We start from the raw sequence: 12,500 nt of genomic DNA, 5'->3' as shown, positions 1-12,500 counted from the left end.
ATCCTCTTACCATCTTGGCTTAAGAGAGACACTGACACTCTGAGAAGCTCTTTTTATACTCAATCATGTTGTCAATTGACCCAATTAGTGTTAATTGGTCTTCCAGCTGTTCGTCATATGCTCAATTTCCTTTTTCCAGCCACTTATTGCTACTTGTCCCAACTTTTTGGGGATTTGTTGACACTGTGAAATTTTGAATCAATATATTTTTCCTTTAAAATGTTACATTTACTCAGATTAAACTTTTAATCTGTCATCTATGTTCTATTACGAATAAAATATTGACATTTGCCATCTCCACATCATTGCATTCAGTTTTTATTCACAATTTGTTTAGTGTCCCAACTTTTTTGGAATCTGGTTTGTACATACATTTCATAAAATCTCCATAGAGCATTGACCAATAAAATGTGATACTCTGAGGCAGCTACAAGAGAGTCACCATGCCCAATGCCATGTTTTGGCTAGCGGGGTATAAATATATAAATTCCCTAAATACTGGATTATCCATGGGCTGCATCTGACGTCACAGTGCTACCATATTGGGTCCTACTAATTGCTCAGACACACAACTCAAATAAAAACTGTGATGTTAAATGATTTTATTGTTTTTGTCAACACTTGTAGTCCTCATTTAGATGTTAAAATGAAAGAAATAAAAGTATGGATCCCTGACCCATTTATCTGCGTCTCATTTGTAAATAGAGCTCTGTTCGTCTTTGTCGGTAGATATCCCAAATACTGCCATACTTCCTACATAGTGCATATCGTAGATAATAAAATAATACTGCCCCTAAACTGTAATTAGACACTAATTCGAAAGAGAAACATGGATTTTATAGCTCACTAAAAAATATTATTGACATACAATGCTCTATGTGAGTGTGGAAACCACAAACACTGTGCCCTACAGAGGGTGTAGAGAGAGGATTCTGCCTCAGCTTTGGAATCATCTCTCACTGATCACTCATACTTTTAGACAAAGAGAACTATTTAATTAAACTTTAAGCCAAACCAGAGGAAAAATTTAGGCAGACAGTTGTGATAAAATATTATTTTTCTGAAATCTATTACATTCTAAAAGTATGGGGATAGGGGAATCCGATTATTTACCCCTTTATAACGGGGGGAAAGAAGGAAAGAAAAGAATATGTAGTTTATATCTGTAGGCTCTTACATACAAGTGTGAAATAATACAATTAATAAAGCTTATATATGGTCCATATATGAATAACACAGGTTCATTCACAAGAGCAGAGAAATGCCCAATGTACAAAGAGTTTTCTGTTAGATCTCTTCTATGATGGAAATGTGGCTAATATAATATAACAAGCCTTTTCTCCTCATTATGCAACAACATGTGATCCTTTACCCCCTGACACAAAGAGGCAGTGGGCTTCGGTGCTTCAAAATGTTGTAAGACTCTCTCCAGTGCAGGGAGAGGAGCTCTGTATGAGATACGTTTATCCATTTTTTTATCTGTTTACATTAGTGCTGTGATCTAAAACCAGACCACCAGCCCACAATATGACAACCATGCCAAAAAAATTTAAAAATAATAATAATAACATGACTGCAACCCACGGATTGAGCAGTGAATCTGTGTTTGTAAAGCTCCAGTAAATACCTTTGGGATGTGCTGTAGTGATGTTCCAATCCACTCAATCACCCAACATCAGTAACTGACCTCACTAACACTCGCATGGCTGAATGTTCTAACATCTAGTATAAAGCCTTCCCAGAAGAGTAAATGCTACTACTGCTGTAAACAGGAAAACACTACCCGATACTACTTAATACACTTCATCACAGAAGAAATTCTGGATGAGTAGGTGTCCACAAATATTTAGCCACAAAATGCATGCCGTGGTGCAGACGAAGAATACCTAATGTACAGTTGATGCAAAGGATAATATTAGTATATATATATATATTTACACAGTATACATGATATCAATTAAATGTTCATGGCATTAGCCCAAACAAAAGAACACATATCCTGGCAGTCCAGCTACATTTGGTGTAACGGGAATACTCTGCACATTTGAGTTTCGGCCAAACTTACTTAAAAGGAGAGATCATTTTCTTTTTGTCATTCACTTGGGATGATCCTTTTTCTTCACACTTGGTGGGAAAGCACATGCCTTTTCAGCTTCATTCCAACATTCTGTCCTATTTTCCTTTTGCTCTTATGATCCAAAACATGAGGTTGTATTTGTTGTACAAGTCATTGTTAAGGCATTGTGTAATGTATAATTTGAATTCTCTGGCTCTTTTGTCATTATATGGTAATATAATTAATGATATTATAATTGACGACAGTCATTTTATTTAACAAAAATAAACTAAAAGTTTAAAGCTTGAAAATGGCAAGTGAAGAATTTTTTCTTCACTGGATTCATCAAAGAAAAAATGCTGCAAAATCATGTGCATGGATTTGATTTGATTTGGTTTAGACAATTTAAAATTGGTGATTTCAATTTTAGCAATCATGAAAGTAGTGTACTAAAGGGATCGTCTGTGATTGTGGGGAAACACTGTTCTCTGGCGTGTTTACGTTTAGTTCTCTTCATCATTTAAGGTGGAATGGTATGTTTGAGGGAAATAAAAAAACAACAGTTTTTTGTAAGTGACTGAAGTTAAACTCTGAAGTTGAAAAGTCTTGAAAAGTGTTACTCAAGTAGTTTAGTTTTGTAGCACTTTCAGCTTGTGTTTCCTTTCATACAGTTATCGCTCTCCTGAATTTAGAGACACTTCTGTCTACAACAAAAATAAGTCAATATCAGCCATCCATGGAGCACGAATAGTGCAATATCCTCATCTTGGTTCATGCTTTTCAATTTCTGAAGGCCTCTTCGCTGTCTAAGAACTTCCAAAATGCCATTTTTCAGCCATGAGTGAGAGAGACAAAACCTAACATTAAATAAATAAATAAATAAATAAATAAATAAACCAATTTACTGACACTGGAGCTTTGTAAATACATTAGACCTGTTTTAAGCATTCCCTTTAAGTATATATATATATATTATAAAATGAAAATTGTAATTTTCTCAATTTTTTTAATACTATGTAACTGCTAGCATAAATGTATCTTGAATCTTGGATTACAATTATATGTTACACAAAAAACATTTTAAGAATTATCTGTTCACCTGATAACTGCATTATGTGAAATAAAACCTTTGAAATTGGATAGCTATGATTGCTCAAGCTCACTGGTTCAAAATAGATGTTTTAAAGTCAAGATCATAGGGTTAAAGACTGGGGCCAGTGCTGTGGCTGGGTTTGCTTACATTTCACACAATGGCTGTAACATCACCATCGATCTGTTGTGGTCAAACACTTCAGAAAAGCCATAATTTGTGTCAAATATCCATTTATATACATGATATCACACACTTCAGTTAAATGGTTTAAGATTTATGTCAAAATAAAGAATGTTTCTCCCAAGTGAAATTCCGAGTCTGACTTTTAGTGTGATTTTGAGGAAGATAGAAATAGGAGAGTTTTCAGGCGCATTACATTTTAATGAAATGCCCTCATTAGCTACGAGGTGCTGGCTGATGAAAAGCATAGCTGAGTATAGTTAGGGCAAATACAGTACAATGAATGTATGGCCAAATTATTAGCAGCTTACATTCCAAGCATTATATTGAATTTTTTTAATCAATCAGCATAGATACAGAAAAACCATAACATTAAGACCACATGCTTATTATTATAATAGGCACGTGTCAAACTGACACACATATGAATACTCTAACCCTGGGTTTCCATCTGAATTGATTGCACAAAGCTTATATTCTCCTTACAATGCATCCTAGTTCATCACTCCCTTAGATTTTATTATGAGATAAACAATGCTTTTTGCGCCATCTGTTAGTGGTCGGTTTACATATAATTTAGCTATAGCTAAAGAAAACATGGGTTCTATTTCTCTCTCTCTCACAATCTCTCTCTCTCTCTCTTTTGTTTTTTGGTAAAGAGTAAATGAATGACTCATGAGTCATGTACCAGCTTATACATCTCACTGGTTTTTAAATTACATCTAAAAGTCAGATGAGCCCTTTTCAGATCTGCACAAATGTGTCAACAATTCACTGACAGGGTGTGGGGATGTTACCCTGAGAGAGAGATAGCTAGAGAGAGAGAGAGAGAGAGAGAGAGAGAGAGAGAGAGAGAGAGATGTCAAGCAAGGAAGAAAGGAACATAAGTGAGGGATAAGGGTGAGAAATAGAGAAGTGACATTAAAATGCTTCTGCTATGCATTTTAATACACACACACACACAAACTCTGCTAAAGAAAGGAAGTTTTTTTTTAGAGTGACTTAGTCCTTTACTTTTTCCTTCAACTTTTATCAAAACATCAGTCGTCATCTGACCCCCTACCCCTCACCCCTCCACACACACACAGACACCCTTAATAAGCCCTGCTCCTGGCAGTGGGGGCCGCAGTACTGTTATAACTCTGCCTGTGATGCGATATCCTGCCGTTTCCGTTTCCATGGTTACACCACATTCCCTAAATCCTAAAGAGAATGAAAATTGGGAGTTTGATGAAGTTTAATAAGAGGAAGAGGAAGAGTAGCAGAGAGGAAGAGTGCAAACTCTCTCTCTCTCTCTCTCTCTTGCTCTCATATACTCTTGCTCTGAGTTAAGAATAAAGCTCATTTGGGCTCCTCCTAGGCTTTTTTTGGTATGTGGGTCAATTACGTATAAGTTATACAAACCATTAAAGAATTGAATGAAGATAAGGACTTTGAAACGTTCCTACTATATCAAACACTATGGATTTTTTTAAAAAGAAAAAATGACAATAAATATTTAAATACCATTAAGATGTATGAGTTCCATTAAAGGCCACACCGAGTATTATTTATTATTTATTTAGAATGATCTTTTAAAAAGTGAGTACTGTACAGTATTCTCTTGTTTAAGTAACCCAAATGAAAGTGTAGCCATCTCTAGAAGACACGTTCAGTTTTATGTAATTAGCATAAAATGATACATTTTTCAGTGTGACAGTGTGATTGCACCATAATGTGGAATGTCACAGATATTGAGAGACTGTGAAGCTGTGTGTTTGCGTGTGTGTGTGTGTATGAGAAACAGAAGTGGAAAAAAGCAAGTGGAAAAAAGTTGCACTTTGCCTCCTATGATGAACTGGTGCCCTATCTCTTGGTGATTTATGGATTTGCGATTGTTGTTTATGATTGTTTGGATGCAAATGATATGACTTGTTATTTGTTCTATTAGATGTATTCACACTGTGGTATTTTGTTTCATAGCAAAAAGACAGTGGACCGCGGTTAGTCCACTGAGGGAATAGTTGGAAGTGCATTAGCGTTTTGCACAGTATTTTCTGAGCGGACCACTAGTCATTAAACAGGATTTTAGACAAAATGCCATGTTTTAGCACTTTTCCATTCATAGTCATATTTATAAATTGTTTCCTTAATTAAGTCCTCGTTATTCACTGTAAATCAGATTAGTAAATTATTTTAATTTAGCACAGTGTCAGCATCTTCAGCATAAACATTTTATATCAGTCCTGCTCATTTCTGTATCTCTCAGTTTTTGATAATATTTGCATTAGTTTTTTTTCCAGAATAAAACTCTGTTAATTTAAAATCTGTTTGAGGAGATAAAAACTAGTTAGATCTTGTACACAGCACAGTAATATGAGGGGTTTCATTGTGGACCACCAGTGGCCTATTGCTGTGCTGGGGACTAATGTATGCTCACTGGAGCTGGGAGTAAGCGGTTGGTCACTGTGCTTGTTTGCTTTGTAAGTGTGATATATTAGAAAACTTGCTGTCTGTGTCTTCTGTCGGATCACTACAAGGTTTTACGTGTCCCTAAGCCACAGTGACTAGCTAAGCTAGCATTCAAGATTGGCTAACACCACAGGGACCTTCAATGACTCTGTGCTGTTCTGAGATTTTACTGAGGAAATACAGATATTAGAAAATGTGAATGATATGAAAGTGTAATCAAATAATTTGTCACAGAATATGGCCTAGCATAAGATTATTCAACTGCTGAATAGCACTTTAAAATGTTAAGACCCTAAAAAAGATATAGACATGTTATTCATCTCAATTCAGCTGGCTTATTTAAAAAACAGCTTTCAAGAAACTCATGTCTGGACCCCTAATGAGCACAGAGCGGTAGTAGCAAGTGCTCCATTCCGGCCGTTAATTCACCTGAAGTAGGTGATTAAAGGTGATAAAAGCCCCGCTCTGTGGCACAGCTCCTGTTGAGGGCTAAAATATTTCAAACACAGCAGTGCTGCTGTACTTTTTAAACACCTCAGTGTCACTGCTGGCCTGAGAATAGTCTGACAACCAAAAATATCCAGTAAACAGTCATCAGTTACCACTGATGAAGGACTTAAGGATGATCAACACAAACTGTGGCTGCCTCTGAATTTATAAGGTGGACCAACAAGGTGTGTCTAATAGTGTGGACAGTGAGTGGACAGATATTTTTAAAATGCACTGCTGTTTCTGATCCACTTATATCAGCACAACACTCACTAACAAACCACCACTACATCAGTGTTACTGCAGAGCTTAACTGCAGTAAACACCTCTACCTCAGTGGTACCTTCACAAATATGCAACTCACCCTGTGGCTCTGCCCTGGTCACATTTCCGAGCATTCTTTGTGTTATACAAATTATAATGTTAGAAGCTATATTATATTTCAGGTAATTTTTTGTCATTGAACTTTGGCTAAGTTTTGTAAGCATGGGAAAAAAACTGCTTAGAGGATTTGCCAAGATTGCTGCCAAGTTTACAGACATTCCTACAAGTTGAGCCTAGTCAAAATTATTTGCATAGCACTTTTTACAACCTGACTGTGTCAAAGCAACTTCCCAGAAATCTAAGATTAAAACAATAACATAACGAATAACCCGATGTGAGCAAGCCAAAGGAGACAGTGGCGAAGAAAACACCTTTAAATCTCCTCAGGTCAAACAAATTATAAACAAGGAGGCAGCCTTAGAGTCTGTATTAGTTATGGAGGCCTTTAGTAAAGGTCTGTGCTGTATCTGTCTTGTCACACAAGAACCTTCCCTATGCCATGTACTAGAATTCTGTAATGCAATTCCTGCTTCCCATGTGCAGGTTTTGTTCATGTGGTAAATTTATTATTATTATTATTATTATTATTATTATTGTTGTTTTTATTACTGATTTTCGATCCTAGTCCATTTGTCTTTGTTGTGTGTATGCATGTGGTCCATATTTAAATATAAGAAAAAAAAAGAAAAAAACGACTTGTTGCTTTTGTTACATCATACAGCCTTTGTTCAATATAACTAATCATGGTACATTTTTTGCTGCTCCGTAATCACTATAAAATGCCTGTAATCTATATTGACCTCATAATTGTTCTGTTTGTGCCTTTCTTGTCTGCTATTTTTAGTAGCTGTTATGTCTATACACTCATTAACCATAACATTATTACCAGTGTTTCTACACGTACTGTTCATTTTCTGAGTTCCATTGACCAGACAAGAGCCCTTTGTAGTTTCATAATTCCAGACTATAATCCATTTGTTGATCCGTACACTTTATTTCTCCCACATATTAGGTATGATTTGGTTGATTGATCATTCGAAGCATTGCACTTACATTGTCATGGTGGTGATGTGTTAATGTGCGTTGTGCTGATACGAGTCACCACTCTGTTAAACATACCTACCTCATTGGGCCACCTTGTAGATGTTGTAGTGTCACCTTGTAGTGTTAGTTGTCCTCTAGTTCTTCATCAGTGGACACAGGATGCTGTTGGCAGGATATTTTTGGCTGGTAGACTATTCTTAGTCCAGCAGTGACACTGAGGGCTTTAAAAACTACAGCAGCAATACTGTGTCTGATCCATTTGTTCCAGCACAACACACTCTAAATTCACCACCACCACATCAGTGTCACTACAGCGCTGAGAATGATCCACCACTCAAATTATACCTGCTCTGTGGGAGTCCTGACCATTGAGGAACCAGGTGAAAAGGAGCAACCAAAGTATGCAGAGCAACAGATGGACTCCAGTCTGTATTGGTGGAACAACAAAGTGCTCCTGTCTGGTCGGTGTAGCAGAGAGGATGGACAGTGAGTGTAGAAACAAGGAGGTGGTGATAATGTCATGTGTATGTGCATGTCTATATTTTTTTGCTTTTCATTTGAGAATTTAGATCAGAATTTAGTAAAACAATGCAGTTTTATAGGGTGATGTTTATGAGGAATACAAGAAAACAAAATTAAGCCGTCTTAAGCAGGAGATACATGTGTGTATGCTTACTCTCAAACACTTCACTCTCCTCTCCTCTCAGGATGATGGATTTCTTTTGATTTCCAGGTCATGAGCTGAAGGACAAAAAAGGGAGGAATCGAGGAGACATCAATTGGATTTTTAAAAGCCATCCTATCAGTGCTTTATAGCAGATGTATCAACCTTTCAAGGCAGTAACTCTTACGTTCACAGTCTACAAACTGTATAAATTCACTAAAATGTGACGGTTCATTGACTGTTAAACAGCTGTTCATTTTTTGCTGGACAGCTAAACTTTTTGCTGGACACCTGCTCATTCAACCTTTCTTTTGAAATTAAAGCTATTAATAGGTTGTTTGCTGCAGTAAATGTCTCTTCTCATCTGGGAAGTCTTTATACAGAAAATTTCTCTAAGAATTTAAAGAAGACATTTGTGAGATCAGGTAGTGAAAACACATGAACCGCTCTTACTCATCCAAAAGGTATTTAATGGAGCCCCGCTACTCTAGAGAAAAACTCCACTGCTGCACAGTCCAACGCTGGAGGGGGTTTATACCCTTCTGGCCAACACCTGGTAATGAGCATGGTTAGCTTTGGCTCATGCACAGCAGCTTCAGAGCATCCAATTTTATTTCAGGAGTTTTAGTGATTATAGAAGTGTCCACAATAGATGCACCTTAAAGCAACATTAGGTAGAACTTTCGCCCTAAAGTTACAGCTTCAAAATCAGTGTGATGCTTCACTGCCCTGCAGAGGCGATTGCTCTAAGACTGCAAGGGAAGCTCAGCTTCCCCTAAAATGTCAAAAAATAAGTGATCAAATATATACTGTTGTGTGTTTATGTCATTGAATAAATATGCACTACAACGCGCTCAACATTTGTTCAGAATCAGCTTCTTATCACTGGTAAAGACGCGGCTTTCCTCTCAATCATTCCCGCAGATTCACAGTGCTTTAAACAGTTCAGCATCCACAGAGTTCAATTGCGAAGCAGCGAAGTGCAGTGAAACGAGACGAGTCATTGGATAAATGCTGGGCTTTGTCCCGCCCATCGGACACTCAGCGTCTCTGGGGGTCTATGGGGCAGTGGGCTGGCCTCGGCTGGCCCGGACGCTCAGCTTCTGCATGATGATTGGATGATCTGTCTGAGGCTGAATCCCTTTTTTGATTGACAGCGAAATGAGCGAATCAGCGATCCTTTGGTGTAAAGATCCATGGGAGCATTACATTTTCATTCTGTTCTGAGTTGAACCGGAGACTTTGTTCAAAACGACTAGCGACAAATCGAGCTTCTATTTCTGGTGGTTTTTTTTGTAGCTGCTTGTGTTTGGAGACTGACTTCTATCACTCTTTCTGACTTCTATCGCAGTTTCTGTCCAGCGGGTGCTGCTGAGCCCCTCCACCGTCACAAAGCACTCACAGGCGGACACACTTCACATGGGCCATGGCCATTTAAGCAGCCTAGCTCTGCTGGCCATTGAGAGGACACTAGTCAAGTCCCTGGAAAAGACACCAAAATTGAGCTTCCCCTCCTTGAAAGACCAGCATCCGCCACTGCTGCCCTGTAATAGGGAGAATAGAGGATCTTTAGTCTGGTTGGGTGTATGTAATGACACTGCTCCTTATCCCCTTAATTTTAGAAGTACAGTCTGGAATATTAGAGCAACACTAGGTAACACTGGGGGGTGGTTTTCAGCACACCTCCAAAGTTACATAGTGCAGTTTTTGCAGGGCTGGGCCCTAAACAACGACAGAAGCTCTGTTCTTTCTATTACACAGTAAATTCACCAGTGTTAAATCAACACTATTAGTTAAGGTAACTCTAATAGTGTTGATTTAACACTGGAGAATTTGCTGTGTACAGGTCATTGAAGCATTACAATGATTTTGAAGTTGTAACGTTAAAGTAAATATTACCTAGTGATGCTTTAAGGATATTTTCCATTCTTTAATTTGATAATAATATTGTAAAGTGTTCAATTTCAGAATAATTCATTGTATGTGGAGACCAGAACTGTTTAAAAAAACATTTTTGCAGACTTTTGCTTTCTTGAGTTCCAATACGGGGAAATGTATTCATCTTGGTTCATGTTAAAAGCCTGCACAGATATAGATGGGACTGGCTGATTTGACTGGGAAAAAACCAAAAGCAAAAATGCTGGACTATTCTTTAGGAAGGTGCCTGATAGCGTGCTGTAGAGGCAGCACTCAGCGATCACAGAGCCCATGCTGGGATGTGACCCACAGCCTCTTAGCTGTCATTTAATTAACCTCCTGGACAAGAGAGGCTGGCAGACAGGAGGAGTGCACTCTATCTCTTTGTCCTTCCGTCTGCCAATCTGACCAATCTTCTGTCATTGCTCTGTATCTCTTCACCATCCTGACCTCCACATTTGTCATCCCTCACCTTGCCCATCCCTCCATTTCATCCGCGCACACAATACCCTTCCCTGCCCACTCGCTGACCCTCTGTTATCATCCTCTTCTCTCAGGTCTCGTTTTCGTCCTTCACTCCACCCCTTTCTTCTTTCCCTCATCTCTGGGATGCAGATGGCAGGATGGTGAAATGTGTTCAGTCTCAGAGGCCTTCAACTTTTCAAACAGTGTCGTAGGGGTGCATGCAAACCTTACAGTGTAGCGTGCGCTTGCGCGCACACACACACAAGTCAAAGTCAGGACAAACCTCAAGAGAACGTAGCTACGTTTCCCCTCTCGAAGAAAACCCCCCATCTTTCTTCTCTTCTCAAAACACTGAAGTGCCTGTCAAAACTAGTGTTAAATATGCATGAGAGTGGTAACATTTGGTTGAGCGTATTCTCTGAAACACACACAGCCTGATTGACATTTGGGCGTGTTTGCAGACGGGTGTGTGTTTGTCTGGTAAGACATGGAAATCAATAATTTGTAATTACGCCATGTTTACATTCGTGGGCCAGCCAAATGTGCATAATTCATTAATGACCACGCCGCCATTGTCGTAATGAATGAACACATATGGGTGCAGAAAAGGGTGAGCCTTAAAGGCATGACTCATAGCACTCAAATTAGTCAAGTAATTAAAGCTAGAGTGCAAACTTAAACTGCACATTGATTAATCACTTTATCTCAACTCAATCACAGTCATCATTTCCCTTCCAAGAACAGAACAATTTCAGTCTGGAATGAATGGCTGTATTCACCATAATTACAGTTAAAGGAGCACTGGCAGCATTAAGTCATTAAAGGATTGCAAGTGTGACCCATTTCAGGGTAAGCCTTTTAGTTTTAGTTTCTATCAACTAACTACTTCTGTTACTAGCAGCTATTTATTAGCTAGAAGTTGCTAGGTTTTGCTATTATCTATTAGCTAATACCTAGTAAGTCGTGATTAGTTCTAGATGCTAATTATGTTAATCACTACAGAAATGCTGTAAATTTTCATCATACTTTCAAATAAATGGCAGATTTTATAGGGAAAAATATATTCTAAAGTCTATAGGGTAACAAAAGGTAAATAAACTACGAAGTTGACTAGCTAGCTAGCAACATTAAACCGCTCACACAAGTAAGCTTACAGCTTAGTCTTCAACCAGCTGTTTATTATAAACATTTCAATGACACAACAATAACAAAAGTATTATTAGCTATTTTGTTACCCGACCTTAGCTAAGAGCTGGTACTATTTGCTAGCTACTAGCATTAGCTATTATTTAGCTACTTACTAGCGTTTTGCTATTAGCTTTTGTGTTAACACTTGAAGGAACACAAATTAGGGGCTTAAGGTTGTTATTAGCTCAATAATGCATAAAATAAACATTTATAAATTATTTATATACCATGTATTAAACTTCACATTTATTAATATTTAATAATTATGGGTCTGTGATGTGGAAATAATTAATTTAATTATTATTTATAGAAGGCACAATAAAAACTTGGTTAATATCCTGTTATGCAAAATATTGAGCATGAATTATTACCTAAATGCACAGTATTGGCAGGACATTGATTCATGTGGGTTCTAGATAGTTTTCAAAAATGTTCAAAAATAAGGTTGTAAGCACTTATAAAACATTAATTAAAATGAAAAACATTTGTTTTGTTTTGATAGCAAGGTCTGTTAATTTAATATTTAATATGTTTTAATTTGATGTATTTTTTATATGTAAATTCATTTTGAAAAAACAAAATAAATTAACTACTAAAAGTAAACACCCAAAAAAATCAGTGTCCTGCAA

The sequence above is a fragment of the Hoplias malabaricus genome, chromosome 2 (assembly GCF_029633855.1).
Source record: "Hoplias malabaricus isolate fHopMal1 chromosome 2, fHopMal1.hap1, whole genome shotgun sequence".
Taxonomy (NCBI): Eukaryota; Metazoa; Chordata; class Actinopteri; order Characiformes; family Erythrinidae; genus Hoplias; species Hoplias malabaricus.
The sequence above is the reverse complement of the archived record's forward strand: the minus strand, read 5'-3'. Positions refer to the sequence as shown.